The 15,193-nt window shown below is 45.0% G+C and overlaps 1 long non-coding RNA gene across 3 annotated transcripts in view; it reads right to left on the reverse strand.

Annotated features, from left to right (window-relative positions):
• Positions 1-4,631: 4,631 nt before the first annotated feature.
• Positions 4,632-15,193, reverse strand: part of LOC118409542 — a 33,093-nt gene continuing 22,531 nt past the window's right edge. For all 3 annotated transcript variants that reach the window (XR_004830453.1, XR_004830454.1, XR_004830455.1), the window contains exons 3-6: positions 12,383-13,233; positions 11,883-11,931; positions 11,276-11,375; positions 4,632-7,391 (exon numbers count right to left, since the gene is read on the reverse strand). This is a non-coding gene — a long non-coding RNA (uncharacterized LOC118409542). The remainder of the gene's footprint in view (positions 7,392-11,275; positions 11,376-11,882; positions 11,932-12,382; positions 13,234-15,193) is intronic.

The raw sequence follows: 15,193 nt of genomic DNA on the forward strand, positions 1-15,193 counted from the left end.
AGACGAAATCTGGCTGGAAAATATTTCGCTGTTCTCCGTTGTTTGATATCCTTCTGAAGCAAGAATGCGGCTTTAGGGAACTTCAGACTATGAATTCAAGCCTTGTGATGACAGTATTTGCAAACAAAAATTATCTTTATTTACACAGAATATAATCAACTGTGCTGTGTTGAGAAGATGTTACGGACTGAGGGTTTTGCAGTTTGGAACTTCATTGAGAAAATATACATGCAATTGCTATTGTAACTGTGTAACTGAAAAATACAAACACGGTGGTAAAATATGTTTGCCCCCACTAAAAAGAAAAAAAAAGATGAAGGAAAGGAAAATTAAAAACGTACAACTACTACGAAACGTCAGAAACTTACCGTTCATTACAACTGGTTCTTTATTGTTTTGATTATCTGTCAGATTTTATATAAGAACGTTTCAAATGTCCCCTTTACCTCCCATTACTACCACACGGTTCAGCTATCTGAAACTGACCTACTCCTGTGTTTATTCCGAAGTAATCATCGTGCAATTCTATAAACGCAGTGATGACACCAGACGTCTGAACAACGGTACAGAGCAAAAGTGCAGCCACTACCTCTGTTATTTAGGTGACTTCTACACTCATATCTACTGTCCCAACCCACAAAATACTTCTTCATTGCTCTCTGCGTCGTAAGTTTAAAAAGTAGGTCAAATTTCCCGTTCCTGGATGACAAGACGGTAAGTACTATGCAATAACTACCATCCCAAAGACTGGAGCTGAGGAAATTGGTTGGCTTAAGTCATAGAAAATCTTTTTTTTTTGTTGATGAAAAGAGGACAGTATATCATATAGGTTACAGATTGCAGATTTCGTCCGACTACGTATTATATGATCCAGTGTAGAATGAAGGACTGTGGCCATGTCGCAATTTGAGAATCGGCACACGATGACATAATTGCTTTCAGAGTGCATATAAATTTGCTAAACTAACATCAGTGGTCATGAAAATATCCTGCGTGTTGATTTGCTAAAACTAGAAGTTCATAACATGAAGTTCAGATAGAGCTCTTCCTCATAAGGTTCGTATAAGCTAACACACATGATCCAACCAAATTGATGCTGAAGTTGTGTGAAGGACAGAAGTTGCCTGTGTCCACCGATAACTATTCTATACCAAGACTCCGCTGTACTGATGACATTAGATGACTGTACTGACCGCGACTTCTAGTAACAGATTTTTTGTATGTGCTCTCATCGAACATTAGTATCATTCCTTCTATACAGCTATGTAATGATGCCAGAAAAACAGTTATATTGTATGATGGTATGTCGCTAATGCTCTACTATGTTTGGTCAAATGGTACTTAAAAATTGTCTAATCAGAAAATGTTTCACAGACTTTCCAATATCATGAAGCACGCAAGTGTTTATAAAGTATCTAATTTTGTCTCCTAGCCTACTGGTATATTTGAAACTAAATTTGAATATAAGAGCATTTTGATGGCAATCCCCAATGGTAAAAATTTTGTAGATCAAAAGAAAACGACAAGAATGTTCTGCAAATAAACATAGTCTGTTACCGAATAGATGTCTCCATTCGCATTTTAACTGTTTTGCATATCCTAGTAGCATACACTGCTCACATCAAATAAAATAAAATGTGATTGAGGTACACAAAGTTTTCAAATTCTTTAAAAAATTCAACACTAGTTTTATGTTGACCAAAAATGGACAACGTTTGTAAAAAAAAAAAGAAAACAAATGTGAGGAAACAAGTAATCTCAACACAAACCTGACATGTACTTTGTTGGATAATATTGTGTTTAAGCATTATGTTTCCTTTTACTTCTGAATTTCCATGGGCAGAGTACACAGTGCTGTATGTTCATTTCACTAGAATGGTAATGTTGTCGAGTCATTTACAACTAACCACTGGAAGACAAAAAGATGCTTAACACTTCTTTTAAAATGTCTATCGATTTTTACATCATCAGTTGTCTTTCCTGTAGATTTGAATCATGACGGCAACAACAGACAACCTATTACATAGAAGCACATGTGGCGATACTGCAGCAAAATAGATGTCAGTGAAAAGGAAATGTAAGCAATACTTACCAGGTGAAAACAGTCCCGCCACATTGCGCCTGCCGAATGCCATATATTCTACCCTGCATACAGCAAAGCAAACAGTCTTCAGGCGCGGGACCTTGAACGTGAAGTCCAGCTTTGACCTGACCTTACCTTTGACCCAAGGATGACCTGATGTTATGGTATGAGGAGGGGTGGGTGTGGCATGGTGCGGCCAGAATGGCGTCTCGTTATCATAGCTTCTCCTCATCAAACTCAGGACACTTTCCTCCACATGTTTCCTGAATTTTTGCTTCGACATCCAAGATTTACGGCTAAGCGTTTCTCTCCCTTGTTAGCGATGAAGAGTCGTCCCTTCTGCCCTCCCCGCGTAGGAACGTCGCCATTCCTCTCTCGCTACTACAAGTCCGGATCACAACTATGCGTTGTCAAAACTTTCTATTTATCTACTTCATTATCTGAAAGAAAAGTGTTCGTCTTCTGAAGATATGACATAACTTTAGGAATCGTGTGGCCGAGTAACACGACATAGACAGAAACTAACTCAGGAGTTAGTCCTAATATTAGCCCACTCGGTGTTGAAGGCTTGGGAATGTAAGACCTGTAGAGTTCTATAGTCGAACCTTATGTGTTATGTTTGTTAGGCGTCGGGGCGGTGGTCTGGACGATTGCACTAAATCATGCGTCAAACCCCGGACGACATTCGGAGACAAACTCGTCTGTATGCAGGCCGTGGTCTCGTCCATTGACGGTGGAGCAGACACTTCTCCCTTCATTATCACTCTCTATTTTGACAAGAAACAATCCCGACGTGTACCATGATACGGTAGAGTGGCGGTTGAGGTGTGTAAACGGAGAGCTATGATAGAACAAGAAGACAGACGGCAGACGTTCCCGTCAGCCGAGCGGCGCTCCAGACGCCCCTGAACCGGCCTGATCTCGGGCGGGCACCGCTACTTCTACTCACTGAAAGTGGCTCATTTCTGAGGAAATTCGTACACGTTGCAAAGGTCAAGGTACACTATTCATGCTAGGTCCTCAATCTACGATTGAAAGTAGTCCACCTCGGGTCGGCCTTGCTACGTGACGTGCACGGTAAGGAAGGGTCTTCCCATTGTCTGCACGCCGGCTATTTGTCACGGCGGCCCGACAAATATTACACAGGACTCAAGCCGAGAAACTTCACATTGTTTACCTTGACTTTGATAGCCTGTCTGCGCACCCAAGTCTCTGTGTGCCTTACCCCTGTGTTGGGTGAATGCACAAACTGTGTGGACCTAACGGCTGGGGGACGGCCCGGGAAAGGTCTGACTTTTCACATGCGCGGCCTCGGGTCTGTCAGCAGATTCCTGCACGGGCCCGAGACAGGTCTGAACCGTGAAGAGGTCAGGAGGGTGCCGGTGGATTAGCAATTCAACTCTGACTAAACTTCATTCAGTTTGGCAAAGTGTTTAGACTGGTTCTCGGGACGCAATTTGTCAGAGTCGGTGTCGGGTTTGTCCTCCCCTTGTACAATAGAGATCCACGCAGGAGCGTCCCCGTGCTGACTTTACCGTGATCGATCACTGGCAGCCCCAGCCATAGGTACACATCCCCTGTCACCAGCCCCGCGATTAGCCGGAAATTACGGCCTTCTTGTGCAGCGGCCATGTTTAAGGTTACCATGGAAGGGGCTTCTTAATGGAAGTGGTCGATGATGATGGCGACGGTGGTTATGTGGCGTGCCGAATGTGATGCTAACTTCCCTTTGTCGGCTAGCTAGGCCCTTCAGCTTACGCCTGGCCCACAATCTCATGAAATATTCTCCCAGAAAGTTGGCTTCATGTACAGTTTTACTGCTCCGCGTGGCGGATTAAGGAAAAAGTAAGCACTAACGTGTAGTTGGGGGCCAGGATAAGTTAACCTCGGGGGGATTTGGCTGTATCCATGCGAAAAATTGACATCGATCTAAATCCCTTGTTCTACACGAATTTGCGCCGCTATCAGAGTGACACATCTAAACCCGGTCCATCCATACCCAGGGTAAGCAGCCTATATTAGCACCAGTGACACCAACTCCATTCATTACAGTCTTGACTCTCACCCATAGCCTGATACCATCTTATCTCGGGACGGCGGTGCACCTCGTGCCGCAATTTGGGGACCGGGCAGAATCGACTCTACAAGCCTTAAACTCCGGCATTTCCCTCGCTCACTGGGGTTACGTACACTGGGGGTCTTAGTAACCAATCTGTAGAAAACTGCCCAATTGTTTGTCGTGTCAACATCAGTATGTATTTTGATACAACTGTATAATCGTTTTCAATAAATGATGGGAAGAATACCCCATCTTGTAGTGTAACTGCAAGACTGGTTGCTCTACGACAGTCATCAATGTTAAGATATTAAGTTTTACCCAACAAGATATTAAGTTTTACTCTTCAAAAGATTCAGAAACGTTTGTGGTGCATTTTCCACCCTACCCAACCTACTGGCAATGTTTTCTTCCTTCATATAGCAGGAAATACAACACACCGACACAAGACAAATACATGAATTGTCATTGACGACAAAGCCATTGATGGAGTAAGTTTCCAAAAGTTTTATTACTTTTAAAATTCTTTCCCCGGTATTTCCTAGATCAGATCTCTGTACGCCACATTGGTAGTCATGGGTGGTTTTCTGCCAGGTCGGCCAGGACACCAGTCAGGGGGAGCAGCCTGTAAATCAGAACACTGTGCGTACCTTTCTCACGACCTTTCCGCATTTATAGTACTGCCTATACTTCTAACATTGTTCCCTTTTAGATATGCTTAATCTGGGACAACAATGGAGGGAAGTCTGCACAGACTGTGCCGGGACCCCGTCGGGAAGGGTCAACGTTTTGTGTGGCGAACTTTCTCATAGCATTCTTGTAACTACTGATTCTGGTACATTCCACTTTCTCATAGCATTCTTGTAACTACTGATTCTGGTACATTCCACTTTCTCATAGCATTCTTGTAACTACTGATTCTGGTACATTCCACTTTCTCATAGCATTCTTCTAACTACTGATTCTGGTACATTCCACTTTCTCATAGCATTCTTCTAACTACTGATTCTGGTACATTCCACTTTCTCATAGCATTCTTCTAACTACAGACTCTGGTACATTCCACTTTCTCATAGCATTCTGCTAACTACAGTCTCTTGTACATTCCACTTTCTCATAGCATTCTTCTAACTACTGACTCTGATACATTCCACATTCTCATAGCATTCTTCTAACTACAGTCTCTGGTACATTCCACTCTCTAAAAGCATTCTGCTAACTTCAAGTTTTGCTACATTCCACTTTCTCATTTCTTCTAACGTAAGAGAACGATACAAGCTCTGGTACATTCTACTTTCTTTCAAATGATAGATAATCATACAGACTGTTATATTCCACTTTCTCATAGCATTGTTCAAACTGTCCTCTGCTGCAATGCGTAAATACCACTTTCTTATCACATCCTTCTAACGAACGAGAGTCCCTGCTACGTTATTCTGTCTCATACAATTATCTTATCGTTGTTGAGTACACCGAAATTTTACTGAAGACTGTGACTGTACCTTGTAATTTACAATGGGCGAAAGAACAATGCGAGCTGTAACTGTCTAAATGTAACTACTGAAAACTGTCTCATGGTCGTACCAAGAGTAAATCCGTCGACCCCTCCCCCTCTAGATCTGATACTCAAGACACCCCTGGGCGCAGATACTACCAGACCTAACATCTCCACACATCATAGTCTCCTAGGGCCTAAGTATTATCTTAATATTGTCTCAATATTGCGGTAACGTAACGATTTAGATGCTATTTTCAGTTTGTGAGACAATAATCATATTTATCCCAGAGCATAGAAAATGCCATACATTCATATCAACCTTCACATCATTATATCAGGAACAATACTTTCTGCAGTTTTACCAAAGCCTAGCCTGGCCACATGTTGATATCGTGATCGTACTGGTCTTGCTATTGCTACGCACTGCAGACGTTTTGAGATTTGTCTCAAAGACACAATGTCACGAAATGTATACCTTGGACAGCTATGTGGTTCAAAATGGCGAGTGTAGGTCTTCATGTTGTGAGGTACCAATTCCAATACTGTATCTAGTACTGAAGGGGAGTTACACCCTGCAATATCATGTAATGATCGAGGTTCACAGACTTTCTCACATCTTTTTCGTTGATCTATCATTTTGTTACGAAATCGATGAAGTACAAACAATGCTATATCATAAACGTCCTGAATGTTGTTTAATGTTTCCATACACAATAAGTCCATGGTAACCCTATGAGCCCACCCCTCCCATTGTCTTCTACAGAGCATGGTGACTTCCTGCCGGACCTGCGGTGAACTTGTGGCCGCAGTAATGGCAGATGAAAAGAGTCGCACAGTCTCTATTTTCCTGCCACAATCCGGTAAATCAGCGGGCTGTGTGCGTGATGTGCCCTCTGCAGAGCCCCGGATGAAACTCTGTGAACTCTGCCGCATGACTCACGGCAAAGTTCGGCGGGGAAGTTCGCGGGTGCCGTCCCCATGGACAGCGACGTTCCCGCGCACTGATGAATCCTGACCGTCATTTCCCAGGGCACTGGACATGAAACCTGCACACGCCGTATTCCAATCTGACCCCACACTTCCGATCGAATCTTGATGATCGATTCCACTACATGGTAACATCATGATGCCTATCTTACAAGAACTCATCTTCTCCGTGTCGTATATAAAAATCATACAGGCAGTCCGGTAATCCGTCATCACTAGATTAAAGTGCTCCATCTTCTGCCCCGCATGAACCAGACTACAGGAGTGTCCAGAAGCTCCACAGTCCATCCACATGCCCGGGGGAGGGAGTAGTTATGGACCCTGTCCAACAATTGGTTCTACCAAATCTCCTCGCTGTTTCAGATGCAGCATGGTGCCCCTCCCCCACGGCAATGTACATGGCTCCTCTGTGATGTTTGGAGTGTTCGTTGTGGCCTTGTATTTGGCTTTATCGTTCGGGCCCAGCCCCAGCACCATGTAGCCATCCAAAGATGGCCTCCCTTTGACTCTCCTCCTACCGGCACCGGCGTGTCTGCCTCCGCTCCTGGGAGAACGGCTGCTTGAGAGGGCGAGTAAGACCTCAGCTCGCTGCCTTGTCTACTGTCTGAAAAATGTCAGGAGTCCACGCGGGCAGTCGGCACAGGGGCCAGATATCCATCTCACCTAAAAGCCCGGCGGCCGCAGAAGACAGTAATATTCTAAGCTACGCAAAGTGGCCGTCGTCTTTGTGTCCTTCTGCTGCCCATGGCGTAATGGCGACCTTTGACCTAGAACGAAACAAAATGGAGGGTTTAGGAAGTATCATCTGAGCATGGCTAGGAATTTCGCGTCAGTGGGGACGTGGGATTAGCATGTGATGGATAGACGATAGGTAATCACACATAGAAAACAGGTGCGTACTTACAGGACTAGGGGAGGTGGTGGCGAGGTTAGTGGTGGGATTACACGGAATGGATGGGAGAGACTGAGAGTCGGGGACCACACCCCTGTCATCACACACACTGTAATATCGCAACAGTCAGGTAATGCAGCACGCCATTCCACAGCATTAAACAGACGGTCTATGGGGGTCGGACAGGCGAGGAGACCGACTAATGCACCAGCTAAGCTTCCTTATAGCTTAGTACAGTAGGAGGAGGATGGAACAGTTAAGCCAAGTTACAGGCACAACGAGTGGTACAGATGTCTATACGGGAATGGTGAAATGTCGGATGCTTTTTCACTGTTTTAGCTAATAAACTGAGAAATCCAGCACAGGGTTATAAACATACGATCTATTCATGCTACATGTGTTAACCCGGACTGATTAAGTATTAAAAAAAACTACCACACTTCACAGTCACTGTCGACATAGTGGTGCCGATTAGATATGACTAGAAATTATACCAATTCAATTCACAAACTCGTGGTGCAAACATTAGGACCTAGCCGACTATTACCTGACAATTGGGAGTCAAACAGGTAAGGTGATGGGCACTTTTGTCATATTGAGGGATGAAAACACCTTCTGTATTTCATCATTTCAAGGATGAGACATATTAAGGTCAGTGTGTTTATAGATCATTTTGCAGCAGTTTGATTTATCACGGGAAAAACATATACTCTCCCTACGTACCGATGATTCAATAAGAAAATGAATAGGACCTTGCACAAAAGGACAGGAGGGCCTCTGCTGTAGCCCAACAATGGGATTTATAGCTGGCGATTTAATCCCCACTTCATCCTACCATTGCCGCGTACATAAACTACATTTATTGTTGGGATGCAGATAATGGAGCTTCCTCGCTGACATCAATTCACAGCTTTAGAGACTGTACAGTATCTCCCGCCGTTGTTGGGTGGTTAATATGCAACTGCATCGTTTCTACAAGCAGAGAAACTGTAGATGGTGCCAGATATCAGCTATATCAGACTTCGCGTGGTGTCCGTGTGATGATGTATGGACATTCCGGACTGTTCTAGCCGCTTTGATTTCAGGCTAACCGATAACTGCTACGAGATGAATACCGTTATTTATAGACTATCAAAAGCATAATAGCCCAAAGACTCTCTACTTTCTTGTCGTCAGGAAGTACAGAATAATACTTTTGCTAACATGTTGTTCGGGGAGCCCCGGTCTCTCGAGAGACGCCTACTATTTTGGTCCCTCCATGACCTCCAGTGTGCTGCAGGAGGAGACATTAATAACCTCGCTGCATGCCAGAGTGTATATGCACGATGTAGGTTCGGTGCAGATGACGTGCCATAATCACATCTGTATACTCCTCACTAGGGTACAGAACTATGGGCCAATCTGCTTAAACTATCCTCGCTACACCCGACAACAGGTTCTATAGCATTAGTTCAGCGTACAAATCTTAAGTAGCTTAAAATGGAACAAACTTGGAACCTGTGAATAGTCTAGAGAGGGAGTTACCACCAGGTTCTAAGTATGGTCAATTTTTTTTTAGATCTACAACAACACCAAGCCGCATACAATCCACACATGGATCTATGATGCCGTTCTGATACCTTAAGTCAAGTTACCATCACACATCTTAGGAAGGTCTAGTTTCTTTGCTGTAACTAGTTTTAACACTACGCTCCAAACACTCCACATACGGACCTAGCTTCAGTGCGCAGTCTAGATGTTGGATGCTAAACTTTCTGCTGCCACAGAAAGATTGTGGTAAGTCCTAGCGTAGCCACGTCTTGATCTGTAGTTAGCAGAAGGGTACAAGTTGTCAGCTGGTTGCAAGGCTGGTGGTTGTTGTTACCGTCAGCTGGCTGCTAGAGAATACGTTCTTCGTATTGTCCTCTGGTTGGGAGAAGAGTGCATGTTGTCTACTGGGTGCTTGGTCCTTTGCTTTGGGGGGAATTGTTGTTGATGTTGTCCTCGGGTTGCTAGGGGGAATGGTTGTTGTTTTGGTTACCTAGCTTTATGGTGACAAAAGACTCTCATACAGCTAGATAACCAAAGACAACACTCAGCCCATGGTCAGTGTTCGCAGTGTTCCAACTTTCCCTCACCTTGCCTACCTCCACATCATTTCCTCAGTGCAAGCACTCTTGTAAGACGCTTCACCTGTCTTCCTACCCGGACAGGTAACAGGTGAAAGACGCTCGCACACGTGTGCCTCCACACGGCTGCCGAGCGTCAGTGTCAATCAATGTTTATGGTAGTTTATTACCGGCGGTCGACTCCGCGTGGCGCTCTAACCCCCAGTTCTGTCACTACTCCCCGTCACTAACGCTAATCTGTGTCTTACTCATGGAAGATTTAGCGCTATTAGCAGTGTGTACGAGCATGCAGCATCCTGACTGTGCTATATTTAACTCCTCTACGTCATCAGTGGGACTGCACGATGACCTCTGACCGACTGACGTCGTTAGGGAGTGACAGTAGAAAGTAAACCCTGCAATGACAAGAGACTAGACTGAGGGGGGGGGGGGGGGGGTCCCACTGTCCCACTGCCCCTGGCCGTTAACAGGAGTCGATTCTTTGTCCCTTTGAGCCCCAAGGACAAATACACCAAACTGCTATAAAGTATTCACATAATCTCGATATAACTTATGTGACCTACCGGTATTATAATGAAGAATTAGTTATCATCTGCCTTGTAGGTTGTAACCTGTAAAATCTCTTGGCTTAATACAACTCAACTCAATGCAAGAAGGCAATGACAACTAATGTATCATATTGTGGCAAAAGTATTAGTTGATTTGTCACTTATGTATTGCTTGTTGATTGATGTGTACTAGCCGTCTTTAAGTTTCTGATTTGAAAAAGCAATTATAAAAAAAGGACAGAATGTTGAGATAAGCTAGAGTAACATTTGTTTTCAGTTGAAGGAATCTCACATGCCTTTTAGGTAATTTTGTTTTTGATATTAGAAGTTTTACAGCAACAGAAGGCAATTTGCTTACTTATTTTCTAAGTTAAGGTATTTTCGTCTTGTCAGATGTTGGAAAACCTAGCATATACATTTCATGATTTAATACTCACTATTATCTGATACACTAATACCACTAAATTACATCGACATTGTAATCATGAGACACCAAAGTACAACAATTTTCTGTCAAACATTGTCAAACTTGCCACTGGACCTACGTCACCACTACAACTATAGACCTGTCTTGAGATCGATAAGTTATTTTTGGTTCACAACCTTGTCACCGCCTAGAGTCGAACCTGCGCGGAGGGATCTCCTGGGTACTACTTACAGTATCAACCCTATCGGATGAGTCATGGATTATCGATGGGTGGATAGGACAGACGACAAGGACAGGAGGACACACACGCTGGACCACGGGATGGGCAATGTCGGCTCAAGACACTGATCATGGATAAATATAGAAACTTCGGAATGACGTTAAGTTTGCAAGAAGGAAGGGCGAGGATGGGTGAAAAATGACAATTTGTGTTGCTAATGTCGATCTCCATGACCACCAACATTGAAGTAGTTGCCAGACATGCACTAGAAAAGTTTTAAGTGGTCGGTCTTAAACACACCGACCTTACGCTAATATTTCTGTCCAGGACCAAGCAATACAGGCTTGTAGACTCTTTCATCAAACATCTTTTATCGACGTTACTTCTGTTCCAGTTGGCTTAACGCTTAGTTCATTACTTCTAGCTGAACGTTTGGACAGAGTTTGTACCACATACAGTTTCCAACCTGTGACCAGATGTGTCCTGGGCGTCCTGACAGCTTCTTCTGATGGGCACCCCTCTCTGTCCCGACCGTCTTTTTCAAGTTCCTATAGTCCTGCATCAAGTTGAAAAAGAGCAAAAAAAGGGATAGGCACCCATCAGTCTGTAGCTGCATCGTCTCAAACTACAGGAGACTAAGTCTTTAGCAAAAAATCTGTAACAATGGAATCATCCTTCCAAAGAACGGCTGTGAATAGGTTACAAAATAACAAACATAGACAGTGCCTACGGGTTGAATTCGTGTATCACAATCACAATGTGAGTCAATGTGGCCCTGCCATATTACATGTATCATGCTTATTTTGTGAAGTACACGTAATTTATTCCTGTTTCTAAACTTTAATTGAGGAACAACAGCTGCAAACTGAGAGGCACGTATGAAGAACACGTCAGCAGTGAGTATCCGCACAGAGAACCTCTTTGCTCTCTGCGCGTTGGAAAGTGGGTCCAACACAATGACGGTTGATGTATTAATGTACGTATGGAAGATCTATAGAACCGTAAAAACTGAATTGTTCGGAGCATTTAGCTGTGACGTCGTAAACAGAGAAGACTGGCGTACCGTCAGAGTTTGGCCTCTTCTATGAACAAACAGCGACAGTTTGCGTAATCTGCGGCAGAAAAGGCACTCGTTGGTTACATTCGCGGGAAAATACATCGACATGAGAGTAAGGGGCATGACGGTTAGAGGGGAAGCCAGGAGGCACAGCGTCGCGGCACAGGGCACGTACGTAACGGCCAGGTTTGCCGTCCGTTCAATCTACTCGTAACCAGATAGACTAAAAAGGGTTACAACTACTCTTGGGTGTCCCTTTCTACCTATTATTCCTCTCTGGAGCCAGTTCCAAATCTGTTTGAAAGTCACTGACCTCTTACTATCGAAGAAATATTCATTAAACCGGGAAATGCTACCAAAAATAGCAGCTATCTCATAACCTATAACAAATAGCTTATAGCTTATAACAAATAGTACACCTCAGCAGACTAGTCTAAACAAACAGGTCGTATGGCGTCTGGTGTCAACCTAGAACCTACTCTACAGAAGTCACGATGTGTACATACCCGTGGCGTCCCAGCGACTATGATGTGAGTCTTTCCGTCCTCCTCCCCTGCTACTGACACTGTCCTGCTTCAGGTACGGTATGGCGAAGTTCCCGGGAATATTAAAGACGGGCGTAACACCGGAGTTACCCGTCGTGAATTCCGACAAAAGCGCGTCCTTTTGCAGTTGGTGTAGACGCTGCACCACGCAAGATTTTCTCGGGCGGTGTATGTGGGTCGCGCCCGGCTCGGCGTACGTTCAACACGGCCAACTCGTCTGTTTGTTGTGATGACTCTGATCAGTTCGTACAGGTCCCGCCATCACGTCGTGTTCTAGCCGTGTCCGTCAGAGACCAGGCGGTTGTGTTCTGTCACAGTTGTGCGTGACCTATCTGTGACCCGCTGAGGCAGAAGAACCTCTTGATCACCCGTTATCTCCTCATCATTCCTCCTAACGGCCATCCTGGTCCTTCTACCTGCAGGTGTCCTGCTCCTCATGACACCTGCGAATGAATATCACCTGTCTGCAGCTGGCTGTAGAGTAGCAGCTGCCCACACCTGTGTGTGCCCAGCACCGATGTATGATCCGTAACGTTGCAATTGTACCACAGCAAGTGGGCGTTGCCCCTCCGCCAGGTCGAAGGGACGTTCTCACCGTAAGGATTTCGTCTTTAAGACACTGAGTTCGCAGATCGAGCCTGCACTAGGCTGGTTTGGGATGTAGGATCCTCCGAGAAGAGGGTCCCGGCGCGTCCCTGAGGAGAATCCCCGTGCGGAAGAGGACGCTGTCAGCAGGCTGCGTGCTGTGTGGCGTGGGTACTCCACTGTGTGTGTACAGACCATCCCGCCGCCCGGAACCTCGCTTGTCATACCTGCAAAACATAGAACAGTTCTAGTATCCAGAAAAATTGTGGATTTTTTGGTATAAATCTGACGCAAATCTAGAAGACACCCAGTTGTTTTGGTGTAAGGTCAGGACGCTCGGAGCGGGGAGGTCAGCGTGCCCGTCACCCCATATATTACTGGGACGGCATTACGTAGTACGAGCAGCCGCGGGTTGCCGGCAAGCGCGCAGCGCACACGTGAACGCAAATGTTGTTTACAGGATGCGTGGTAGCGAGGAAATTGTTTCGGGCGATCTGACCTAATTCCTACCGAGCCTTGGCGTTGGTTTTTTCTGGGCCCGTCGCACGTCAGGATGGGGCCTACTGGCCCAGTCTGCCCTCTCGTCCAGCTAAGACGGTCAGCTGGGAGAGGGGACAGCGAGGGAAACACCCAAATATTACCCAATGTGGTTCAGCCCGCGCATGTTACAGTTACCAGCCCTGTTCTGACCAGCGTCGCTACCTGTCATACACAAGCGACACTTCCTGGCAGTTTTACCCGCTTTCCCCCTCACCCGTGTGTTCCCAGTGGCGGGAAGGTCCCCCCGTACTTGCCCGGGAAAGTTTTCGGCCCTGCCCGCGGGAGAGGTATACCTCCCGACCGGCGGCAGCCGCGCAACTGCATGCGCACAAACCGCAGCGCCGGTCCCACCAGGCCGGGCAGCGCCACCTGCTCAGTGGGGAGGGGAGAGCTGTGCTCCGGGTAACCTCACAGCCGCATCGTTCCGTCTACCGTCGGGACAATCCCGCCCTGGTGACCCACCGATACATGTACACGATTCTTACATCTTACATTTAGAAAGGAACGGAACGCCATCTATTACTCTGTACCAACATACCAGGCGTGCGATTTTAACACCCTCCCCTTTTCCTTAGTGGTACGGTCTTAGTCATGTGAAAAGAGGTATGACCCACCGGGAACATGTATTTTCATTATTTGTTGTTTTCGCTTGTCAATAATATTTTGCACTGTCGCTGTTGTTGTTTACGATCCTGTCCGCGGACGTCCAAAGTACGCAAACAGTCGCGAGCCTAGGCATGCCGACAGTGTACTGTCTGACACCGCTGGACGGCTTTCGTTACGACGCGGTGCGACAGGGTGTCTTTTTTTTCCACAGGACAAGTTTGTAAACAATTTTATCACGCCCGGTTTATCATCGATGACGTCGCGCATCATCATGCACACGCCGTACGTGACATGTGTAACAGCGCTGAAGTGATACCAGCCGCACAGAAGCGATATGAACCGGTTTCTGTACATACTCAGAATCTGGAACACCAAGTACTTCTGTCGCTTCTTCTTGCTAATCATAATAGTCAGGTATATACTGTAATAAGTAGTCCACTGAAACGCCACTTTTTTGTACAATCATTTCTCAAAGTGAGACCTTTTTGGTAAAAGTTAATAAGGGATGTTGTTTGATGGGTAAAGGCAAAAGTTAAGTCAATTATGCACTCCTACAACTCTCAAATGGCAGTAAGTTAAAGTTCTTTTACAAGTTTGTTTTCTCAAAGTTCGTGACCTAGGGCTAATCGCAACATGTGCATTTGGAACCGTAATCAGAAAAAGTATTCATACAGTACAGGCCTTGTCATCAATGAGTCATCAGTAAGAAATGCTACGGAATAATCTAAGCTTTGGGGTTCGACATTTTTTATGGAAGCAGTGGAAGACAAAAAGTCCCTCAAATGTAAATCAAGGTTGATTCGAGGTTGATCCTAAAGCTACAACTTGGCTTAAACTTTTGCAATGTTTGTCACCAAATGTTGGTATCATATTGATCAAGTGTTTCATGTCATTTGATAAAATGCACAAGTAACAGGTGACATATCTGAACGCCAATAGAAGAACATTCAAGTCATTTTCAGATATTTCCTTAATTTAGAGAAATAGTACTATGGGCTACACAAACAAAATCATAACTACATTTGCTCCAATTGAAATGTT

This window comes from Branchiostoma floridae, chromosome 2, assembly GCF_000003815.2.
Source record: "Branchiostoma floridae strain S238N-H82 chromosome 2, Bfl_VNyyK, whole genome shotgun sequence".
NCBI lineage: Eukaryota > Metazoa > Chordata > Leptocardii > Amphioxiformes > Branchiostomatidae > Branchiostoma > Branchiostoma floridae.